This window comes from Anabrus simplex, chromosome 2 (genome assembly GCF_040414725.1).
Source record: "Anabrus simplex isolate iqAnaSimp1 chromosome 2, ASM4041472v1, whole genome shotgun sequence".
Taxonomy (NCBI): Eukaryota; Metazoa; Arthropoda; class Insecta; order Orthoptera; family Tettigoniidae; genus Anabrus; species Anabrus simplex.
Genome location: NC_090266.1, coordinates 752,141,904 through 752,155,414, shown reverse-complemented (window position 1 = coordinate 752,155,414; position 13,511 = coordinate 752,141,904).

The following is a 13,511-nucleotide window of genomic DNA, read 5'->3' as shown; positions in this document are numbered from 1 at the left end:
GCAATGTTAAGCACAGAAAAAAAATAAGAAGAAGAAACGGGTAACACCATGAACATAGACCATATTCCAACGTCTCTCAATAAAAATACCTCATGATTCTGAAAACCCTGCCACGTACAGTAAAACGACAGCAATGAAAGTAGCAAGTACGAGTTGTAGTATATGCCACCGATAATTTAAAATATATCCTGGCAACATTGAATCTTACGAGGCGAGTTTGATGTGCGGTTCAGTTCACGGAGCTGCAAGCTTCCAGTCGAGAGTTGTCCCTGAAGATGGTATTCCGTGGTTCTCGACGTTCATACCAGACAAATGCCAGAGATGTACCTTAATGAATGCCTCGGCCCTATCCTAGCTCATTCCCATCTTTATGTCCCCAGAAACCTTCCACATTTTATCGCGACATTAAACTACCGAAAAAGTGCATTTACTGTTTTCTGTATTTGCTTGCATCAAAATGTATTATTATTATTAATAATGAATAGGCTTACATTAGAGTTTTAATATACCTAGGTGACAATATCTACTCATAGTACCTTCTTCTTCTTATTAATCTGTTTACCCTCCAGGGTCGGTTTTTCCCTCGCACTCAGCGAGGGATCCCACCTCTACCGCCTCATGGGCAGTGTCCTGGAGCTTCAGACCCAGGGTCGCGGGATACAACTGAGTAGCATGACTAGTACCTCGCCCATGAGGCCTCACCTGCTATGCTGAACAGGGGCCTTGCAGGGGCATGGGAACATTGGAAGGAATAGACAAGGAAGAAGGAAGGAAGTGGCCGTGGAATTAAGTTAGGGACCATTTCGGCCTTTTCCCGGAGGAGAAGTGGGAAACCACGGATAACCATTTCCAGGATGGCTGAGGTGGGAAGCGAACCCACCTCTACTCAGTTGACCTCCCGAGGCTGAGTAGACCCCGTTCCAGCCCTCGTACCACTTTTCAAATTTCGTGCCAGAGCCGCGAATCGAACGCGGGCCTCCGGGGATGGCAACTAATCACACTAACCTCTATACCACAGAGGCGGACACACTTTTATGTTCAATGTGAATAATTTTCTCTAGTCCAGTGTCTTTTTCGTCAACGTATACAGGTCGGTCTCAACGATTGGATATTTCATTCCTTAACCTATCTGCACGAAAACGTCTGGTATTGTTGAACAATATTATTGAAATCCTTAAACAGAATATCTCCATTAAAAGAATTATTGTACTAGCAACATTCTAGTCCCTTTCATGTGTTTTACACTTCCAACGATCCGGTAAATACGACATTCTTTATGCTCAAAGTAGAAAGGAATGCCAAAATTCTTCATTTTTATTTTAAACTTATGTGTTAACCAAGTTCATAGTTAGGACAGATAAAACTCGTAAACAAAGAATATATCGATTGAAAATGGACTAAATGGTACTACAATAACAAGCCTTAAACACATGAATGTGCTGGTTGAGCGATTTCGATTCATACTACTTGTATTCTTACGATATTTCGGCAGCTGACTGGAAAAATATATTGTATGATATTCAGTTAAGAAGTTGTCCGACTCATTGGCTGAATGGTCAGCGTCGAGGCCTTCGCTTCAGAGGTTCCCGGGTCGATTCCCGGCCGGGTCGGGAATTTTAATCACCTCAGATTAATTCTTCTGCCTCGGGGAATGGGTGTTTGTGTTTCTCCCAACACTTTCCTCCTCATATTCAAACAACACACTACACTACCAACCACCACAGAAACATGCAATAGTGATTACATCCCTCCGCATAGGGTCGGCGTCGGGAAGGGAATCCGGCCGTAAAACAGGGCTAAATCCACATTATGCGACACAGTTCGCACCCGCGAACCCACAGGTGTGGGAAAAGCAGTAGAAAAAGGAGAATATTCACTTAAGAAGTTAAGCTACGTCTTTCTTGTGTCATACGTTGTCTGTGTATTCCGTACTAGCAAGATACCCGTGCTTCGCTACGGTATTATACTGAAATTTATAATTGAATGCTTATTGTTTTAGATATATCATCCTCCGAAATTCGCGCTCTGACTCGTTTTCTGCGAGAATCCACCATAATTCCCGATCTGACTCGTTTTCTATTATTTTACGGCACGTTTCCTCCCATTTTTCAATCTTCCTTTTCACCAATCGATTTCGTACTTCCCGCGTTAGGCTCAGGTATTCCTCCCGGTCAGTTGGGTCCGTAAATCTGTGCCATCTTTTCCTATAATCATTTTTAATATGGATAAAATCCTTTAGGAGATCCGGCGTGCTGTCATATTGGGTGCCTTGGCGGCACTGAACCCGCGGCCGGGCTGCATTCTTAGTCATTACCCGTCCAGGAGCCGTTTCCAGCGCGGTCCGCACATTTGACGATGGTCCGGAACATTATTATTATTATTATTATTATTATTATTATGTGTTGCTGGAATGGCTGATGACAGGGAAAACCGGAGTATCCGGAGAAAAACCTGTCCCGCCTCCGTTTTGTCCAGCACGAATGACACATGGAGTGAACGGGATTTGAACCACGGAACCCAGCCGTGAGAGGCCGGCACGCTTGCGCCTGAGCAACGGAGGATCCTTATAAGTACATTAATAGCAGTAAAATCAATTGGTCCCGCCTCCTTCTTCACCCCACCGCCGTTAAGTTTATTTACCGCCGCCTCCCCCACCCCAAGAAAAATTAAAAGAAGGCTTGTTTCTTTATGTTTAAGGGAGATTCCAAACACCAATTTTCACGTCTATTACCTTCAGCTTTGAGATATAAGTATCCCCATAAAAATAATTTACTTTTTGCACTTCATTTCATACTACTCCCCTCCTCCCCAAGTGAATTTCAATTAATTTTCCAATTCTTTCACCCCCCCCCCCTTCATTGGATTTTCCGACAATACGTGTTTCTTTACTTTTAAAGCAGATTCCAAATATCAAATTTCACGTCTGTAACATCTTCATATTTGAGATATCAGTAGCCTAATTAAAAGAATTCAACACCATTTTCAGTCACTTTTACCCCCCCCCCCCCGCTCCACCCAAGTGGTATTTCCGAAAACTAAAAATACACCTTTCTTTATGTTTAATAGAGATAAAAAATACCATTTTTCACTTCTGTAACATGTTAACTTTCTTGAGATATACTGTAAAAATTCTCATTTTAAAATTTCACCCCTTTTGAGTTCCCCTTAAGTGGAGTTTCCCAAAACAAATCACCTATGTTTCTTTACATTTACAGGAGATTCCAAACACCCACTTTTTACGTCTGTAACATTTTACGTTTCCAAGATATATTGTAGATATCGTCTTTCAAAAAATTCACCCCATTTTGTCACTCCTGTTTAACCGCCATTAATTGGATTTTCCAAAAAATAAAAATAAAGTGTTTCTTTATTTTTAAAGGAGATCCCATATACAAATTTTCAGTTCTGTAATATCTTTCGTTTCTGAGATATATGTATCCTTATTAAAGGCATTCAACCCATTTTTCACCCTTTTAAACCCCTCCTATTGGGATTTAAGGAAACAAAAAAAATACGTGTTCCTTTATTTTTAGAGGAGATTCTAAGTACCAATTTTACATCTATAAATTTTAAAGTTTTAAGATGTAGACACACTCATTTCAAAAAATTCACCCCCCTTTTCACCCCCCAATATTTGGATTTTCCAAAAACGAAAAAATACATGTTTCTTTACTTTTAAAGTAGATCCCAAATACAAATTTTCAGGTCTGTAATATCTTCAGGTTCTGAAATATAAGTAGCCTCATTAAAGGTATTCAACCCATTACTCACCCTTTTACACCCTTCCTATTGGGATTTTCCGAAAACAAAAGAATACGTGTTTCTTTATTTTTAAAGGAGATTATAAATACCAATTTTTACGTCTATAAACTATAAAGTTTTGAGATATAGATACACTCATTTTAATAAATCACCCCCTTTTCACCCCCCATTAATTGGATTTTCCAAAAACAAAAAATACGTGTTTCTTTATTTTTAAAAGAGATCCCAAACACCAATTTTCAGGTCTGTAATATCTTCAGTTTCTGAGATATAAGTAGCCTCATTAAAGGCATTCAACCGCTTGTTCACCCCTTTTCACTCCTCCTATTGCGATTTTCCGAAAACAAAAAAATACGTGTTTCTATATTTTTAATGAAGATTCTAAATACCAATTTTTACATCTGCAAACTTTAAAAGTTTGGAGATATAGATTCACTCATTTTAAACATTCACCCCCTTTTCACCCTCCGATTAATTGGATTTTCCAAAAACAAAAAATACGTGTTTCTTTATTTTAAAGGACATTCTAAATACCAATGTTTGCATCTATAAACTTTAAAGGTTTTGAGGTATAGATACACTCATATTAAAAAATCATCCCCCTTTTACCCCCCACAATTAATTGGATTTTCTAAAAACAAAAAATACGCGTTTCTTTATTTTTAAAGGAGATCCCAAACACCAATTTTCAGGTCTGTAATATGTTCAGTTTCTAAGATATAAGTATTCTCTTTAAAGGCATTCTACCCCTTTTTCACCCCTTTTCTCCCCTCTTATTGGGATTTTCCGAAAACAAAAAAATACGTGTTCCTTTATTATTTATGAAGATTCTAAATACCAATTTTTACATCTCTAAACTTTAAAACTTTTGAGATATAGATGCACTCATTTTAAAAATTCACCCCCTTTCCACCCTCGCATTAATTGGATTTTCCAAAAACAAAAAAGTATGTGTTTCTTTATTTTTGAAAGAGATCAAAAGTACCAATTTTGAGGTCTGTAATATCTTCAGTTTCTGAGATATAAGTACCGGTATCCTGATTAAAGACATTCAACCACTTTTTCACCCTTTTTCACCCTTCCTATTGGGATTTTCTGAAAACAAAAAAATACGTGTTTCCTTATTTTTAAGGAAGATTCTAAATACCAATTTTCACATCTGTAAACTTTTAAAGTTTTGAGATATAGACACACTCATTTTAAAATTTCACCACCCTTTTCACCCCCTTAGCGACGGAATATCCAAAAATCCTCTCTTAGCGAGCACCTACATCTTAATATGAATATATCCCCAAAATTTCATTTCTTTATGTCCAGTAGTTTTGGCTCGGCGATGATGAATCAGTCAGTCAGTCAGTCAGTCAGTCAGTCAGTCAGTCAGGACAAGCTACTTTATATATATAGATATAGGACACAGGGAATAAATGATTTGTTCGTGTGACAAGCATAATGAACGCAGACTCTCATAAAGCAAACTATTACGCCTACTATATGTACGTACTCCTGATCGTTGGTTAGATGGCACGAACTTTAAAGTAAGCTACATCAGTATGTATGCTGGCCAGGAAAGAAGGGAGAAGATTCAGTCATTTAGTGTCCCGAGTACAATGGACAATAGAGAGAAGAGGAACTATTAAAACAACTGTAACACTAATACAGTTCCCACATGTTATCGAATCCGAGATACTCTGAATACTTTCCAGAGCACATGCTTGTAGATTTTTTTTTTTACAAGAATAGCCTTTGGTTAGACACCATTTGGCCAGCTGGCAGTGATAAGGATAAGAATGGTGCTATATCTTCTCGCCATGAGGCCCGTCGTGGCACTGCTACAGGGTGGGAAGGCCATGGTAGAAAGGTAGTAGTTAATGGGGTGTAACAGTTAGGAGACTGAAAATCCATAGCCTGTTTCCAGTCATCTGACCGGGTTAGAAATGGAATGAATGAAGCCCCCATCTAGCAGCGAGGATGGAAATTTGCCGGCTGCCGAAGCCTGTCGCACTCTTCTGGGGCAATGATAAAGGACTGACAGATGAAATGAAATGATAATGGAGAGTGTTGCTGGAATGAAAGATGACAGGGAAAACCGGAGTACCCGAAAAAAACCTGACCTGCCTCCGATTTGTCCAGCACAAATCTCACGTGGAGTGACCGGGATTTGAAGCACGGTATCCAGCGGTGACAGGCCAGCGCGCTCACACCTGGAACAAGAAAAGACTGTGTGATTCAGATCCGCATCATCGTGATCGTCATGTGGGCCAATCTTGTAGTTTTACGAGACTTTTTATATCATGATCACTGCCATGAGCAACATATCTTAAGATACTGCCCACCGGGCGAGTTGGCCGTGCGGTTAGGGACGCGCGGTTGTGAGCTTGTATCCGGGATAAAGTGGATTTGAATCCCACTGTCACCAGCCCTGAAGATTGTTTCCAGTGGTTTCCCACTTTCACACCAGGTGAATGCTGGGGCTGTACCATAATTAAGGCCACGGCTGCTTCCTTCCAACTCCTAGGCCTTTCGTATCCCATCATCGCAATAAGACCTATCTGTGTCGGGGCAACGTAAAGCCATCAGCAAGCGAAAAGGTACTGCCCGAGGATTTTATGAGACAAAAGTATGAGTAGCATGTATTAAATCTCCCATTCAGACTTATACACGTGGCATCCTGAAGCTCTTGATAAACTGAAACGAGCCTTGTGTTTCAGATTATTTTCATCCGATGGAGTTCAGGAGCCTGTAACCTAGTGTTAAAATAATTCCAGAAAAAATCACCCACCTTGTGCTAATTGATTTCATGGTAAGAAAAGTGTTTGATATTGCAGAGATACAATTCTTTCTTTCTTAATCTGCTTACCCTCCAGGGTTGGTTCTTGCCTCGGACTCAGCGAGGGATCCCACCTCTACCGCCTCAAGGGCAGTGTCCTCGAACTTCAGACTCTGGGTCGGGGATACAACTGGGAAGAATTACCAGTACCTCGCCCAGGCAGTCTCACCGGCTTTACTGAACAGGGCCCTTGGTAGGGGATGGGAAGATTGGAAGGAAGACAAGGAAGACAGAAGGGAGCGGCCGTGGCCTTAAGTTAGGTACCATCCCGGCATTCGCATGGAGGAGAAGTGGGAAACCACGGAAAACCACTTCCAGGATGGCTGAGGTGGGAATTGAACTCACCTCTACTCAGTTGACCTCCGGAGGCTGAGTAGACCCCGTTCCAGCCCTCGTACCACTTTTCAAACTTCGTGGCAGAGCCGGGAGTCGAACCCAGGCCTCCGGGGCTGGCAGCTAATCACACTAACCACTACACCTCAGAGGCGGCCAGAGATATAATTGAAGAGTATTATTCCAAAACTCATTCAATCCAATTTCGCATTTTTCTTTTACTAAGTATTTTGCTAAACAATGGAAAGAGTCATCTTTAACATACAGTATGACAGCCTATGGATGCAAAAACTCACTTTGGCCGATGTCAAAGGCTGAGTAAAAGTAAGTTCCTCACATTGTGTCTGGGAACTCATTTATTTTATAGACAAGGGAAATTCGGCAATCGCTCAGTCCATTCAACATGCGTAGTTCTCATGTTGGTTTTAGTTCCACCTACCGAGTTTTTAAAGATTATTTAATCTGCATGTGAGAGTATTAATATGCGATACTAATTGGAAAGTGAAGGATTACAGACCTGTAGCAAATAATCTGTGTAAGATCCCACTTCATTCCAAGTATCAGAACAGAAAGTGATTCACATAATCATCTTCAATTTGTTCAGTACCTACTTGGAAGGGAACCGAGTTGGACCAACCTTATCCAGTCTCTTGGTGGTGTATGACCTTCAAACAAGGTTTCATTGGCGAAAGCTAAATATGTTAAAAATCTTTCGAGGTACTTCCTGGTGCCACGTGAGAGGCTGATCCCTTTTAAAAGGAAAGGACGGTAACTTAGTTGTGTACCATACAGATAAACCACCAGAATAGGTGCACACCGTAAATTTCAAAACCTTTAATTACATAATATGCTTGTTAATAACCAGTGGTGCAGTGAATCAGAAATGTTGAAAAAAATATATTACACTTTGAAGTGTTACTTGAAAGCAAAACCATATTAAATTAAGTAAACAAAATAGACTAATAATTACCCCCTTTCTTTGTATTTGCTGTGCATGTGAGAAGTTGCAAAGTCCATGGGATGAGTTAGTTAAAGGCGTGCTCGCTTCGCCCGGAAGGACGTGGGTTCGAATCCCCTAAACGAGATTTCCGCTTCCGGAGATGCACATGGCCCTGAGGATCACTCAGCCTACACCAAGAATGAGTACCAGGTTAATTTATGGGGGTAAAGGTGGCCGGGCGTAGAACTAACCACCCTATCCCATCAAGTACAGAGGTTATGGATAGTGGAATCCATTAACTTCCACCCCTCCAAGGGCCTTCATGGCCTGTATGGAGATTACTTTGCTTTTGTATTATGTGAGCCCTTCTATTTCAATTAAAGGATTTAATTTGTACAGAGTTGATATTGTTATTTGTACTCAGTTAGATAACATACGTTTCTATTAAAAAATGAACAAAATATGCAGCCTTACCTGCACTTTACTGTTGCTATTCCTGAAAATATTTGAAAATGGACTGTGCGAGTTTTGAAATGAAATTCTTAAATTTTAGAATAGATCACTATTTAATCTTTTTATATAGAGTGGTCCACTTACTATAAACAGATCTGTATAATTTCTTACCTGTAAGGTTAAGGCTGGATAGATGGGACATGTAAACAGAATGCGAGATGAAAATTTCGGCAAAAAACTTTACATATGCTGATCCCTATGACTACTACAGAGGCACATTCTACAGAAGGGTATTTCACATCAATCATGCTAGTTGGGATTGAATGAAGAAGCGCTGGGGGATCAAAGATCTTATCCTCAAGCTTATCAAAAGTGTGAAAAGTGATGACGGCTACGAGAAGTAAAATAGCCAGAAACAGGGAGGTTACAGGAATACCAGATCAAGCGCTGACTGGATGTTGCTCGTAACGTGACTGACGACGTCAGAAGCGCGGAAAATGCGAATGGTGGGCGTGGGCGGCGTGGCTGTTTGTGACAGCTGTCACGCCACGTGGGGGCATGTGCTGCGCTCTGGTTGAAAATGAGGTAGCTACAGCTGCAGGTGTGCCAACAGGACGGAGGGAGGGAGTGCCAAATTTACAGACCCAAGTTTGATGCCTGTACAACTCCAGGCTTAACTGTCTTACTAGACAAGATGGTTGCAATACATACATGGGGACAAGGGTGGCAGTTCGGCAGCTTCTTCTTAAACTGCTGTTCGTTTCTACATTAGCTCGTAGACTTCTGGCGCAACTTAGAGCTAACGCTATGCTGTAAGCTTCTTATAAACATTGCAGAACTTGTTTTGGGTAGGCCTATTATAGGACTTCTTCGAATACTTTTGTTAATGCTGTAGGGCTTGTTCTATGCATTATATGAGTTTTGTGGGCATTATAGGACCCTTTTTCGGGCATTATAAGAGCTTTCTAAGCATTATCGACTATTTCGAGTGCTCTAAATCATTTTATAGACACCACAAACTTATTTCGAGCGCCCGTCAGGTAGGGAGAAGGTAGATAGTAGCTAGTTTTCATTTTTACTTTTTAATGCTTGGACTCGCGACGACTATAGAACAATAGTTGGATACTACAAAGCTTCTTCTTAAGGCTTTTTTTCGGACCCTATGATGGCTTTTTGGTTTAATTTAAATACTTCAACTTCCTGAAGTCCGCCTGTGCAGTAGAGGGGGTTCGGTTCCCACCTAAGCCACCCTCGAAGTGGTTTTCCACGGTGTGCTACTTGTTCTCCAGGTAAATGCTGGGGTGGTACCTAACTTAAGGCTACGGCTGCTTCTATTCCTCTTCTTTTCCTATCCCTTCCAATCTCCCTCTCTCCTACAAGGCCCTTGTTGAGCATAGCAGGTAAGGCCTCCTGGATGGGGTACTGGTCCTCATCCCCATTTGTATTTTTACGCTCTAGGACACTGCCTTTGAAGCGGTAGGGGTGAAATCCTTCGCTGAGTCCGAGGAGGAAAAAGTAACACACGTACACACTAATGACAGTGATGATAATAATAGTAATAATATATTTGTTGAGCATAGCAGGTAAGGCCGCTTGTGCAAGGTACTGGTCCTCCTCTACAGTTGTATCCTGACGCTCTACGACACTGCATTTGAGGCGGTGGAGCTGGGATCCCTTGCTGAGTCTAAGGAGGAAAAGGTAACACACGCAATAATAATATTAATATTATTATTATTAATAATAATAATAATAATAATAATAGTAATCATAATAATAACAATAAATTCGTTGACTGGGCGAGTTGGTCGTGCGGTTAGAGGCGTGCAGCTGTGATCTTGCATCCGGGAGATAGTGGGTTCGAACCCCACTGTCAGAAGCCCTGAAGATGGTTTTCCGTGATTTCCAATTTTCTCACCACCTTAATTAAAGCCACGGACGTCTCCTTCCCGTTCCTAGTCCTTTCATATCCCATCGTCGCCATAAGACCTCTCTCTGTCGGTGAGACGTAAAGCAAATAGCAAAGAAAGAAAATATAATAATCTTGAGCATAGTAGAAAAGGTCAGCCTCCATAGCTGTATCCTTACGCTGTAGGAGACTGCTTACGAGGCAGTAGAGGTAGAATCCCTCCCCGAATACGAGGAAGGAAAACTAACACAAGCAATAATAATAATAATAATAATAATAATAATAATAATAATAATGTCAATGTAATTACGTGTGCGAATATGCTATAGGTATGAAGATAAGCTCTGCATGCGAGAAACACACGAGTTCGAAGACTCCTTACTGTTACAGAATAATAGAGTATTCGCATGTGCAAATATGCTATGGCTATAAAACAAAGCTCTGCATTCGCGAAACGCATAGGCTCGAACACTCCTTACTATTAGAGCTTTGGCTTAGGAAGAAACTACTATTTAGATTGAAGGACTGCAGAATACAAGGTGATACATGGTCAGCACGATGTATCTTTTTGACTGTTATTCATAACCGTTTAGACCGGGCTGGCTACTTAATAGTCCCGTAGCTTCTAAACTGTTCTTACGTAGGTTCAGTAGACTACGAAAGACTTTCAGATCTAAATAAAATCCCTAACCTGGCCTGGGTTCGAACCTAGGCGTTCGAGGTTATCCTTTTTGCGTAACAAACACATGCAAAAATGCATAGTACTGAGTTCGAACGTTTCGATCTTTGTATAAATCCATGTCACCTACAGTGCTCGTCAACCATTACTCCTCAGGAAGCTAGTTGTGAGACTTCATACGGTACGCTCGTCGTCTTCCTCTTTATCATACTGTTATTGAATTATGCTATACATATTACATTATTCTATTCCTTTTTATTATAGATTATCTAATGTATAGTTTACAATAAAACAGCAGATAGATTCTACAGCTAAGTGAAGAGTTCGATTGTTGAAACGTAAAAGCTACAACGAACGCAAGGTAGGTTTAAAATATTATATGTCAAGTATACTCTTCACTTCCTTGTCTGCGCTCTCTGGACCCATTCTTGTTTTCTTCTATCCTTATATTTGCAACCATGTCTGATATCTGTTGTTTAACTGTTGTTTTCCTCCAACTCTAAACTTGCTTTCGACCCTGACTTAATTTTCTTGTCCAAATTTTATTGACCAATAGCTGTCCTCTTCACTTTCTTGTCTGACTTCTGCTGAGATATTCTTGTTTCATTCTAAACTTAAACTTGCTTCTGTGTCTAACTATTTACTTTCTTGCCTTACTACGAGCAATGGCTGCTAAAGTTTAAAAAATTATTTATCAAGAATACTCTTTACTTCCTTGACTGAGATTTCTTGACCAAATAGTCTTTTCTTCTATCCCAAAATTTGCAACATGTCTGATCTCAGTTGTTTAACTGTTGTTTTCTTCCTACTATAATCTTGTTTTCCTTTCTGCCTCTTATTTTCTCGTATATCTTTTATTAACAACCTTCTAGTCTGAATCCTATTAAGTAAATATTATTTTGTTTTTTTCAACCTTACTCTTGTTCCCGTGTCTGAATATTTTCTTGTCTTACTATACAATATGGCTGCTAACATTTAAATAACATCCATCAACCATACTCTTTACTTCATTTTCTGAGCTCTACTTACCAACTCTTGTTTTTTATATCCTTAAATGTGCAACTACTGTATGTCTGGTCTCTGTTAATTAACTGTTGTTCCCTTTCAACTCTGAACCTGCTTTCGTGTCTGAATGTTATTAACCACCTACTATTTTCTTCACTTTCTTATCGGACTTCTCTTGATCAACTTTTTATCTCTTCTAACCTTAAATTTGCGTCAATGTATGACTCTTTAATGTCTTGCCTTAGTATGCTAAAATCAGTTTTGTGAGACGATTGGTTAAGGAAATTATAATTTCTTAAGTTGTGGGATGATTTTACTAAGTTCAGCTCCGATGATCTTAAGTCACCCTCCACAGTTGGTCCCAAACAAATCCCAAAACATGTTCAAAAGGAACGTATAGCCTAGCGTCAGCTCTAAGACTTTAGCGAAGCATTCCATACAGGTAATGTATAGCAGCCATCTTGCCTAGTAGGCCTTGCGTCAGAAGCCTACGAGCTAGTGTAGTGAAGGGCAGCCGGTTAAGAAGAAGCTGCTGAACTGACACCATGTGTCCCTAAGTGTAGCAACCATCCTGCCTAGGAAGACAGTTAAGCCTGGAGTTTTATAGGCATCAAACTTGGGCCTGTAGAGTTGGCACTCACTCCCTCTATCAGGTTGGCACACCTGCACCTGTAGCTACCTCGTTTTCTACCAAAGTGCAGCACACGCCCCCATGCGGCATGACAGCTGCCACACACGGCCACGGCCACGCTACCCACGCCCACCATTCAAATTTTCCGCGCTCTTAACGTCATCATTCACGTGACCGGCAAAAGCCAATCAGCGCTTGATCTGGTATTTCTGTAACCTACATTCTGCCAGAGAGTGTGGCATCTCACTTCTGACCTAGCCCGCGGCAGCTCCGTTCCTGTAATGTATTCGCAACAAGTGAATGGGTTTTCTTCCGTGTTGCTCCACACGACGCCTGCATCCAAAGTCCTTAGTACGAAATATAGTGAGTGTTCAAATAAGTTCTTTGATCACAACGAGTAGTTTAATTCTCCCTCATGAAGACCTATTTTCATCATAATAATATCGATGCTTAGATTTTAGTCCCCTTTAAACAACAAGCATCATCATCATCATCAATATCGATGCCTAAAGTACATGAGGCGACGGTGTCCAGCATCAATTCACCAGATAGTTAAAACACTATTCCTACGTCTAATATCTCACTCTCCTTTAGTTACTCTGTGGTCATGGTTTGTAGAATTACAGTAATATTTTATACTTACTCCATGGTGCCAGAATTTTACCCACAATATTATCTGTTAAATCTGTGTCAAGGGGCTTTTCTGTCCAGGCACTCTTAAAGGCTAATGACGCAAATTTCACTATAAGGGAGGAGTGGGTGGCTTATGTTGCGTTTTAATTAATTTTAACGGGTAAACCGTGATTGTAATTAATATTTCAACAGCATACATCATTGAGTTCCGAATGGATCCGTCTTCAACTTCAAAATCCAACCATTTCCGCTACTAATAGCCTCGCGAACTTGAGAGCTTAGGACAAAATTGCACAGGCCATGAAGCAGAAAGTAAAGACTTTCATTATCCGTAACCCCGGC